This window comes from Lutzomyia longipalpis, chromosome 1 (genome assembly GCF_024334085.1).
Source record: "Lutzomyia longipalpis isolate SR_M1_2022 chromosome 1, ASM2433408v1".
Taxonomy (NCBI): Eukaryota; Metazoa; Arthropoda; class Insecta; order Diptera; family Psychodidae; genus Lutzomyia; species Lutzomyia longipalpis.
This window is the reverse complement of record NC_074707.1, coordinates 46,808,884-46,821,338: the sequence shown is the minus strand read 5'-3', so window position 1 is coordinate 46,821,338 and position 12,455 is coordinate 46,808,884. Positions and strand designations below refer to the sequence as shown.

General features: G+C 36.2%; 1 protein-coding gene across 4 annotated transcripts in view; it reads right to left on the bottom strand.

Annotated features, from left to right (window-relative positions):
• Window positions 1-12,455, bottom strand: part of LOC129787871 (homeotic protein antennapedia) — a 154,633-nt gene that overhangs the window by 69,888 nt on the left and 72,290 nt on the right. The window contains exon 1 of one of the 4 annotated variants that reach the window (XM_055823693.1): window positions 7,910-10,923. The exons of the other annotated variants lie outside the window; for them this stretch is intronic. The gene's annotated coding sequence lies outside the window, so the exon portion shown is untranslated. Of the gene's footprint in view, window positions 1-7,909; window positions 10,924-12,455 lie in introns of those variants that run through there. 4 annotated transcript variants of the gene reach the window in all.

Here is a 12,455-nt window from a genome sequence, read left to right as displayed (position 1 = left end):
GTGAAATATTCAAATTTTGACCCCTTTTCCCGTCATTTTTTCTTTCACGCACAATGAGGCGAAATTTACCAACAATCAAGAGATCTTCCCCTGCGGAGTTATCACATCAATTTGTCGTTGAGTCTGTAAGTTTAATAAACTCCAATGGAATTTTTAAGTAACTTTTTTCTCACTGCCAAAAGACATTGAGATATGTATATTTCATAAAGATAGAGAGTGAAATTTTATGACAGAAAAACATATAACAGCTGCTCATAAACACAGAGGACAAGCTCAGGCAGGGGCAAGCTATGAGAATTGATACCTACTCGGTACGAATTGGTTGGTAAGAAAATGAAATTTTTGCTTTTAAGACTGCAAAATTTCTTAAGGAAGTTTTCTTTAAAAAATTCAAAGACTCTCTTTAAGGGAAAATTCGAGAAAATAATTGAGATCTTAGAAATAAAATCAGCTTCAGAACTCTTTTAGAATTTAAGTTTGCCAAAAATAAGTTGGAATCTAGAAAGGTGAATAAGAATTTTTAGAGATGTCAGAAAAATTAATTAAAATAAATTTTAATGAAGAAGGAATTATTAAAAACAAATGAAAGAAAATCCTAATTAGAATATTCTTAAAAGAATTAAAAAAAATCATTTAGAAAATATTCAGCATAGAATCCTTAGAATAAATCTCATAAATTCTTTACTAAAATTTCAAGAAGCTTCTGCTTTTAAGATTTCTTAAGGGGGGTCTCTTGGGAAATCTGTTAGAATTTACACATTTTTAATGTTGTCATTTTCTTGGGGTTTTTCTTAAACTTGGATATCCGATGATGGTTACATTTGCAGCCTAGTTATTGAAGTGTAAGAAAATCACTTTTCGCCATTTTAGGTGCGACGCCATCTTGTGATTTTCCGACTTTTCCGCAGAACTGCCCTAAAACACAAAGGTAGGTTTTTCTCAGGATCTACTGGATGGATTTTGATGGGGTAAAAAGCAAATGAAAGAGGACATACCCGTGCAGATTTTGATGTACCAGAATTTTGAATTTCCATTCTGGGGCTGAGAAAAGTGGAAAAACGTCAAAAATATCTGAAAAAAGTCACATTTTTCCACTTTTCTCAGCCCCAGAGTGGAAATTCAAAATTCTGGTACATCAAAATCTGCATTGGTATTTCCTCTTTCATTTGCTTTTTATCCTATTAAAATACATCCAGTAGATCCTGAGAAAAACCTACCTTTGTGTTTTGAGGAAAATCTCAAGATGGCGTCGCATCTAAGATGGCGGAAAGTGATTTTCTTACTCTTTAATGATAAGTCTTTAAATGTCACCAACACTTGAAAACCGAATTTAAGAAAAACCCCAAGAAAAATTAAAATATTTAATTTCACCAGCTCTCAAAAGAGACCCCCCTTAAAGAATCTCCAAAAATATATTTTTATCCTCATCTTTACTTTCTAAATTGAATCTCCCAAAACAACAAAGAACAATTTTCCGTGGAATTTTCCAACCCCTCGCGAAGCTTTTTGGTTGATTGGAAAAACATAACCGCATAACCCAGGAAGCTGACGACCCGCCGTTTTTTATGAAAAAGTAATGAGGGCTCAGGTGTTTCAGCGTTGGTTTCAAGAACGAAAAAAAATTTGCAAATGAAATTGCGTGCGCCCACCGTGTGCGCGCATCCCATCTTTGGTGAGATTCCCCACGAGATTCCTCACTCAATAATCCCATAATAAAAATCAATCAACTAACAAATTGAGCATCATTAGCATAACTTGTGATTCAATGGATGTTGGCTTCTTGGTCACGGTGTGGTGTTTGTGAGCACCTAAAGTAAGATACTGCGCGGTAATTGACAATATGCTCATCAATGCTGTATAAAATTGTAAATAAATAAGTGCAATAAATAAACAAACCCAGGCGAGTGTGAAAAAGAGAGCCCAACAAGAGGCCCCACAATAGACATTCGAGTCACGTTCCCCGCAGATGGGTATCAATGTAAATTTTTTGAACGTTTCAAATGTGCCGATTTCCCATAAATTGTTTATCCATCTTGCACTCTCTTCGTCTTCTTCCACACAACACTGTGCCCCATCCCTCCATACACACATAACACATTGACTCCGCACATCTCTCTTCCATTCTATGGCGTTCGTGCCCCTGCCCATCTTTTGCTTTTGCCCTCGACCGAGATGGGAATTGAAGGAAATTTCGGTCCTTTTCGTTCTCACAAATATAGAGTTGTGTTAAAAGTTATTTTATTGATTAAATCTAGATAAGATTTTACTATTAAATAATTTAATGTTTAAGGAGTTTCCTTGAAAAATGAACTAGTTAAATTTTTCTTTTGAGATTAAAAAATCAAGACTACTCATAGTTACACGAAAGAATTAATAAAAACTTTTAACGTTAGAAAGGAATCGCTAAAACGGGAATTACAAACGTCAAAGAAGAAACGACTAATTGGAAAAAAATCATAAATTGTTAAAAACGGTTAATTTTCAAACGTTAAAAAAGATACCGTCAAAACATAAAATTGTCAAAAAAAATAGGACAAAAAATTCAAACGTTCAAATCGTTGTCAAACGTCCGAGAAGAAACGTAAAAATAGAAAATAAATCTTTAATCGTTAGAGAAGAAATGGTAACTGCTATAAACAAATAGGAAAAGAAATAGAATTTACACAAACTAACTGTCAAAAGTCGCTAATTCAAATACAATAGTCGTTAATGCAGTTTGACTTAATATCTTAATCTTAAACTAATCTTAATAGATTTTTTTTAGATTTAAAAATCAAAATTTATTTAGATTAATTAGTACATTTTTAGGCTATTGTTTATCCCCTAGGTGACTGTATTTACAAAATAGACTGTTTATACAGTATTTGATAATCTTATTAAAATCAATTCTTAAGTCATTAAGATAGTCTTAAGTTCTATTTATTAATGAATAATATTTCTGAATATTTATTAAAAAAAAATTTTTTTGAAGTAAACTAATATCAAACCAGAATTTAAGATTTAAAAGAGTAAAAGAGATTTACCTAGAAGAGACATTCGGAACTTTTTTATAGCTTTAGGATAGTCAAGATGAGATGGACCATTCTTATGAGCTAAACCTATAAAACCGGTCAAGGTTATCTCGACCAACCTATACATAAAGTCTATCTTATTAGACAGAAGTTTATTGGAATTTTAATAAAGAATTTATGAGATTAGTTCTAAGAATTCTAAGCGGAATATTTCCTAAATGATTTAATATTTTAATATTTTAATTCTTTTAAGGACTTTCTAATTAGGATTTTTTTTTCATTTTTTTATTCTAAATATTTTTTTAGGATTCTTTTTTAATTAATTTTATTTTAAGAAAGTTAATAATGATGTTTTATTAAATTTCTTTTTTTAGAATTTATTAAATTCTTTTTCCTTGCAATCTACAATGCAATCAACTCTACCATTACTGGCCCTATTGAAGTACATTTCTCTCCTCCTCTTTGGCGGAGTTTGAGGATATTTCTTGAGATGTTGACGGTTTTTTTTCACTCATGGCACAATATGTGAGGAGCAAAAAAAACTTGATGGCCTCCAAAAAGGGATCTTTCACCAAAAATGGGCCAATTGTGAGAAAGTCATTCCTTCAGCAATGTGGAAAAGATTGATGTTGCAAAGAAATGAAGTCGTCGTGGTAAGAGGAGATATGTTTCTCACCCACATGGAAAATTGATGGAGGTGTGCAATAAATTTTGACATAAATCTTCTCTCTCTCAGAGCTCTATTTATACTTTATAAATATTATCTGCGCGAAAAGTCATCACAAATCAATCGCAAAGTCTCCCTTTTTTCGCATGCCGATAACAACTCAATGCGAAATGTGCTAAGGCGATCGATCATTCGCGATGATGGTCGCAAAATGATCCGCACGAGACAATTGGAGACGTGCAAGGGAAATTTTCTACGCGATCTTCGTGCAAAAGTTCACAGGTTTTCCCGCCATTCTCATAAACCATACATAAAGCTACATAACTACATATGATTTAGTACTTTGGCTCTCTATGGTTGAGTTTTTTGTTGCTTCGCCTCGCGGTATTTGATCAAGTTGTGGATCACAGGGAAAAATCTGTTATGTGTGCGCAATTCCTCTCATGGAGATCGCGGTTTTTTCGAACATCTTCCCATTGCGAAGACCCCGCACGAGGCCTAGGGAGGACGATCGAAGGCAGAAAAAGCCTCAAAGATGACTTGGTGGAATGAAAAAATCGACCGTGCGCCGCTTAACATACAAAATATGTATAAACGTATTTATCCCGCCATGGATCGCGCATTGTTCCACGATATTTGAACGCGGTCAGCCCACACATTACGTGTCCATTGCATTATTTTGCCTTCGCCCCATCTTGCTCACACTACAACTCCATATGGGGGAAAGTCAAGCACAGCATATGCTGACCTCTTCGCTCCTCAACATCGTCGTTTGATGGCAATATCGCTTTAAAATCGAAAAATGTTATCTGTTAAACGGAAAACACGCGTTTTACATCTCCTTACACAATATTTAACTTTTTCAGTGTTGTTTTTTGCTTTTCGCGGTCCTCCTCTTTCACATCTCTTACCACGGAGAGATGAATATCGGTGTGGGGAAATATTTCTATGTATGTCGTGGGGGGAGAGGCAAAAGGAAAACCAAGGGCAAATGTGAAATTCCTCCATGAGGCGCACACATTTTATTCCTCCTAATGTACTTGTCGCGCTTTTTCTTGCACAACCAGACACACAAACACACCATTTTTGCGCCATAACTCCGATAGAGACAACACCGAGAGTTGAATTTTAGGTATTTTCTGTGATTTTTTCCTAAAGATAAATTGTTTTATTCAAAGGAAATGCAATGGAATTATTAAAACGGTCAAATAAAATTAATTAAATTGAATTAATGTTATTTAAAAGTTTTTATCCATGTTAAAGATTCTTAATTTCTTTTTTACTATTTGTTACATTATTTTAACAAAATCTAGGATTGAAATAAAGAAAAATTATTAATTGTTTTATTTACTAATTACTAAAAATATTTTTAAAAGAAAATCTTTAAAAAATGTCTTTGAGATTATTTAAAGTTCATCTTTCTTCGGAAAAGTTATGAAATAAAATAATATTTGAATTTGGCGCGCACTCGAAGTGGTGAATTCGAGTGGTTAAAATAGAGAATGTGGGGAAAAATGAATGATTTAGCGGCAAAAATGACAGATCGGATTTAGAAGGCAAGTTGTACGGCTGCAAACGTGCTTGCTCCGTATATTGCTTTGTCACGTATAATTCAGGAAATTTCGCGAACATCTTAATCTTGAGGAAATCAACTCTTATTGTTAAATCTTCATAAAATTGCTTTGACTTTTTTGATTTTTGAAAGAAATTTCTATGCAAAGAAGCACTTATGCTCAAAAATTATTATGCGTCCACCACCGTCTTAGCAACACTCCCCTCTGTGCAAAATAAAGCATCATCAAAAACCAGCTCAGAAACATTTCATTTTGCATAAAATCAAACATTTAAAGCACACTCAATTAACTCAAATGGAATTAAGTGCAAAATCCCCGTCTAGCAAGGGGAACCATCCCTTAAACCCTCCCAACCCCCAACTCAGCTTTTCCACCCCTCCTCCACTCCCCATCCACGCCCTCTATTTCCATTTCTTGTATTTCGTGCGTGAAAGCAATTTAAATTGAAGTTTCGCGTCTCATTTCCGTGGCAGATAAACTTCCACACAGCCTGAAAGCTAAACATGGTGAAATTGGTGGGCCGGACTAACGCCTTGGTGGAGAGATAAATTTTCTACAGAGGGTGAAAACTACATATAGTGGTATAAAGTGGATTGAAGAAGCGCAACACCACTCAAAAGTCTTCTCCATGGGCAAGAGATTGCCATGGAAGTTCATCGTTTTGAAAGTTTCTGCGTGCATTTTCACCATTTTCATCCCTTTCCCACACAAGATTTCCACGAGAGGGATGTTCTGCATGGAGTTTTGCTTCAGGGAGGGGTGCCCGGATGTTTGTGTGATTATCATGCGAGACTTTCGTGTTTGAGACATTTACTGTGTACAAGGAGAAAGGACCTGGCTGACAAATGAAGTAGAATTAATGAATTTAAATTGATTTTTGATTTTGAGTTTTAAAGACTTTAAAAATAAAAATTATTTTTGATTTAAAAAAAGAAATCTTTCTTATAATAAATTTTAGAACGATTTTAACTTTTATTCTGTGTTCAAATAAAATGTTTTAAATAAATAAATAAAAAAAATGCCAAGAGAAGCAAAGGAGATTGTTGTTAAGGGTTCAAATAATTGACAAATTTATCACTGAGGAAGGCGTGGTTAACGCCGAAAGCTTTGGGAAAAGATTCGTTTCTTTTAAACCCGCAACCACGGAACGAGAAAAATACTCCTACAAAAACGTTTTAAATAAATCTTCTGTTTAACGAAAATTCTTTAATAAAAAAATATGAAAATAACAAACAATCAAACAAACATCTTACGCATAGCAATCTTCAAATAAATTGTACGTGCCAGCCGGGTGAAGGAACGAAGCGCAAAAGTAGATCTTGTGGAACTTAGGAAGGGGTTCTGTGCATTTTGGGGAGTTTGGCGGAATCGAAGCCGAAGACTAACTTACTGTAAATCATATTTGTTGGAGAAATTTTCAACCCCCCATCATCCCTTCGATATATCTTGTCTCGCAAATTTCCACCCCCGGCGTCGTCTTGTTTTTCCGCCGTGAAAATCATTGTGCGAAACGGAGAAAATGCTTCACATTCGGAGGGAGGGTTTTTTCTGTATTTCATTAAATGATTGTTCTATATAATTTTCCATCACCCACCATTCCTACCCCCTCACGCCCCTCTCAGTCGTCAGTTTGTATTATTTTTGTCCAATGGGACCGATGTGATTTTCTTCTGCTGGTTGTACGCGTGTTTTGATGTCGGAGTGATAAAATGCGGAAAATTTCTCGGTGAAAGAAATATGGGAGACGATTGCGAGGTTGAGTGAAATAAAAAATTCTCTTCTTGTGACATAATTCACAGCACGGAAAAACTTCTTGCTCTTTTTCTTGTGGGCATCACAACCACCGCTGTGACCTCTGGCCTAAATTCACACACAACAGATTTCTTCACACTCAATTCTCTCTCTTTGATTTAATTAAAATTCATCTTGAGATGTGTGTGGCGACTGTTGGAGGTGGTGGGATGAGGTTCATGATCTCGTGCGATCTTGTGGTACACAGCAAGTGGTTTTTCAAATAATGCGCATGTTTTTGTATTTTTTTCAAAGCCTTGAGGTGGACATAAAAAGCTAAAGAGCAATAGAATGTCCAGAAAATGTTGTGAAACACAATTTTCAATTTTTTTTCAGTACCAACTGGTGGGGAAATAATAATTCTAACAAGAATTTTATTATTCTATTTTTATTATTTTTTTATTTTGTATTTTGGAGGATTTTATTTGATAATTCTAGAGATTTAAAAGATAAAATTTATATTAAAAATAAATTTATATAGACTTGAAGTTTTGAAATTCTTGAACTTCAAAGATTTATTTAGAAAGCCTCTACTGAAGATTCAATATCAATAAGAATGAAATCAATGCCTTATTTGAATGGTTTTAAATCTCCACAGATGTCGCTAGAAGTTCAATTCAAATTAAGTCTGCAATAGACACTACAAAGTGTTAAAAAAAAACCTTTTCAATCTCTTTACTAAACACATTTTACTATTCAATTTTCTTGCAGATAATTTTTTTTAAAGATTAAAAACTAATTCAAAAAATGAATTAACTGTCATAATATTTCTCAAGAGATGGCGCCACAATTTTTTCTTTTAAAATTCATTTATTTTTTTTATTATTTTTATTTTTATTTGTGAATTATTCGCGTGAAAAACTCACCTCAATTTATGAAACCGACAATATTTTAGTTGGAGCTTTTCTGCCACAAATTCCCCCTCCTTAGAGTCACTCAAATGTCTTATCTGTGGGGCAGAAACACTCACAAATTTTCTCACCACACCACAGTCATGGCTCAACGTCTTCATTTGGGACACACTGCGAGCACAGAATTTCTATCATGTTATGCTGGTGTTGAATGTCATATAAATAATCATCTATACTTTTTCCGTCGCGGCGACATTTTCCCCATTTCACGACGCTTTAGTCACCGGCAAGAATTTCGTGATGGAACTTTTCATGTTTTGAGACATTTCCGGGGGGTTTTGGGGGTGCATCCGTCAAGTTCTGCTAAACCCAAACACTTCTTGAGCTTTCTGGTAGAAAAATATTTTTCTTTTCTATTTTAAATTTAATTTTATAGAGTAGATAATTGCGGGATAGGTTCGCACTTGGTGTAGGTACTTAGGAATTCACAAAAATTGTTCCTGATTCACTATTAAAAAATTCTTTTTGGGGCGAAATTTGAGAAGATTTTGAGAGGAGATGGCAAAAGGAAGGGAATTATATTGGAGAGAAAACTCCCGATATTTGATGTGGCTGAGAGAAGGAAAATTCTTTTGGTTGGAAAAAATGGTTTCACATGCCTCATAAATCACTTGACACAGAGAAATGTTCGCACTTTTTGTGTATGTCTCCAATTTCTTCACAGGAAGTCTCGCCTTCGCGCACACCGAGGGTTTCTCCAAAAAAATTTACTTTTTTTAAGAAAAAAATCTTCACGCAAAGAAAAATCTAACGGGATGTATTTTCTTCTTCGTTTCGGTGAATGGGAAAGAAAATATGTAATTTGGGAAATTTTCTTTGCTGACGATGTATCAGAGGGGATAGTGGAAGAAGCAGAGCTCGAAGAAGAGGGACCTCGTTATGCAAAATTAGGGGAAAATTGCACAGTTTGGGGACTTTTTCTTGCACGAATCTTCCGTCGAAAATTCCATGTGAACGTGGCAAAAGATACGCCAGCGATTTCGTGCGTGCACGCGACAAACATATGTGGGAAAACGCGAGCACTTTTCCGCCGGGATGCTTTGGGGTATTGCGTGGAAAAACGGTCCAGAACGCGCTCGAGTTGGTGGATCGACTGCCCGAACGGAGACTGAGTGTCTCCATTTAAGATAAACTCAACCACCACATACAGCGAGCCCCTTATTTTACTCGGAAAATTCCTCTCATCTTTTCCCCACATGGACCTCGGGTTCGGGTATGAGCATTGCAACAAAACATTAAATTTTCCTCACATCCGAATGATTTGCGAGAGAGCGCGGGAGATTTGTGCGCGCCGGAAGATTTTCCGGAATGGCGTACGCGCACTCACACAGCACGGGATGCCCCCAAAAAGTGGGAGTGATGTGCTCGATGGGAGATTTACGAGGATGCTGCGCATGGGCCGGAGAGTACAGCCGTTGTCTCCCCCTCGCCACATCCAACATCCCCGGAGAGACAGAAGAAAAACTCCATCATCGTCATTAATCACAACCGCAGAGTCGCGCTCTGAAGAGGAAATTTTTTTCAACATTTCCCACGGACCGCCCCAGCTACCCTTCAACCTCCACAAAAAAAAACAAAATAACCCTCACCTGGCCACAACCCAAGTCTTCTAAACAAATTGTCTCATTTATCCCGTACCCCATATTCCTCCCGCAACAAGCCTTTCGCACAGCCACACATCATCTTCCAGGGGCACCACAAAGAAAATTCTCCGAAAATACGACAAAGCTTTCAAACCCAAGAGCCGGCTATAAATAATTTAAATATAAAGCTGAAATGTTTGTTTGTCTGTGGCACATGAACTCCTCCTAAACGGCTGGGCCGATCTTTATGAAATTTGGTATGTGGGTAGAGGGGGTCAATACGAGTTGCAAGCGCTATATGGGATTCCGCCCCCTCCCCCTTTATAGCGCCCCCACAGAAAAACTGATTTTTTCCCATTTTCTACCTGCTGAAGGGTCAGATAACGGGATTTTTTTATTTTTAGAATTTTTCGGGGTACGGTATTATACATCCGCCCCCCTTTTATAGTTTAAAATGGAGTTTGCTCACACGTGATTGGGGGCTCGGGTTGACTAGTAATTTATATTTTCTTGTCTCCGTTCCATTTTTTTACTCTTCTTTGCCCTCTCTGTGTCACTCACGAAAGTTTTTCCCTTTTTTCCCGCCTCGTCGCAGCACGAATTTTCTCTTTTGGCCTTTTCTTTTGGGGACGACAAGAAAGAGTGTGTCATGTCGAAACTAATTAAATTCTTTCTCAAACCACTTTTCCCCCAGACCGCCCTTTTTGCGTCACACCAAGGGCCCCCGCGGGTGGCACAAAAGGGAAAAGATGAAAAGAAAATGCCTGCAAGGAAGCTGTGCAGAATCCCACCCACAAGCTGCCATTTAAATTTCAATGGGAAAACTTGAAGAGTATAATATATAGTTGAGGAATTTGGAATTTAGTGAATTTCACGTGAAAATTTCAATGGAAAAAATCTCTCAAGAAATTTTAAGTGTGTGAAATTTCCAGAAAAAAATACTTTTGATTCAAATATTATTTAAAAACTTTGAAAATAAAAACTAATAAGAAAAAAATCAATAAAAAATGTTCCTGTATTATATAGAAAGTCTTAAGGAAAGTTAAGATTAAATTAAGAAGCTTTTTACTTTAAAAGTTTTATTTTCAGAACTTTCTTTTTGGAATTACTTTTACCTCGATTTTTGTATTAATCACTGGGTAGAATTCAATACTCAGTCGGAATTAAAAATTTAAGTTGATTTTTAAGTCGGTCTTATGGTTTTAAAACAGCTTTTAAAGTCGGTTTTAAAATTTTTTAAGTCGGTCTTAAGATTTTAAATCAGTTTTTTGAAAACCGACTTACAGATTTTAAGGCTGACTTAAAATTTGTAAGTCAGACTTAAAAAAAAACTGACTCAAAACTTAAAAACCGACTTAAATTCTTAAATCCGACTGAATAGTGAATTTCGTCCAATATCTATCACAATTTTCCCAAAAATTCATTTGCTAATTTTCAGGAAACTTTGAATCCTAAGGAGATGATTCTTTTATTCAAAAGAATAAAAAGAAAATCTTTCCACCTCGTAGAAAGTCTGAGCTTTCAAAGCTCTTTTCGCGCTTTGTTGAACCGGAGCATTGATAGGTTGAATCAATGCAGATTTTCCCATTTTCTTTCAATATAAAATGAAAAGAAAAACCTCGAAAAAAATCTTTAATGATGCATTTGAAGAAGAATTTAAAAAAAAATAATTCCCAAAAGTGTCTCCAAATGCTTGTTTGTTTGTTAGTAGAATGATTTATCTTTCCCTCTCCTTTTTGGCAAAAGTTAATTTATTCATGGACTGTCAATCCCTCCCTTTGAAACTACATAAATTTGAATAAATGTTAATTAAGGATATGCTTCCGTATATAGATTATAATTCCGCCACCATGTTGGTGTCTCTGTGTCGGGATTTCTCCAGGACTTTCACACAATCCTTTCAAAATTTCCACCCTCCCTCTGTATTTGACTTTTTTCCCAACCCTTCCCCGGTCTCCATGTCAACCCCCATCCACCCCGTGCGAGGGTGGCTTCTTCGCCGGCAAAAGTTGCCACTCTCTGTGTATCCCTAAAACTTTTCAAACTACAACCATCGAGTGTGTGTCGGATGATGATGGTGGAATGGGGCCGAAGAATAGCACACAAATCCCACCCGGCTGCCACCCACAACCCCCCGTACCTCGTGTACCCCCTTCAGCATATCCGCTGCGACATAAATCACCGTCAAAGACGAAGAAGACAATGTCAGACGAATAGTACGGAGCAAATTGAATTGTTGTCTTATTTCATATTATATTTTTATATTCTCCATCTTCTTTGCTCTCTTTTTTTTTGCCCCTGTTCCATCGTTGCCCTCCACGATGAGAGACATTCTTGCGAAAAATTTTGCTCGTGCCATCCTGTCGTGTTGCCCGGAGCAGTGTTATGTGTTGCAAGAAAGACGGGGGTTGCGGTAACATCGATTTACTGTCAATTATTTGTATCAGCACACCATCCATACGGAGAAAATGTCCAGCAAGAATCAATTTGTTGTACGCTGGACCTTCTTTTTAAATGCAGAAAACACGTGCGTATGTCGCCAAAGGTATTATATCAAAAAGAGAGAAAATGCGAAAGTGTCGCGCAATTGAATTGCGAATTTTCTTCAACACTCTCTCACACAGAAGAGCGCCTCTTTTGTGTGAAGCCTTCCTTCATATCCAATCCCACAAAAGTTTCCCTCCTTTTCCTATGAAATATTTCTTCTCACTCTTGTGCTATATATGTAGGTATGTTGTATATATGGATTGTGTGTGCTATCCTTTGCCCTAGCTTCAAAAACTTCCCTCCCATCTAACTCTCTGCTGCACAGTTCTTCGTCGATGGAAGACAAGGGGCTGGCAATTAAATGTTATTTGAATGTTTTTCTTTTGAAGATTAATTCATTTTAATTTGAATGAAAATTTGAATTGAAGAAA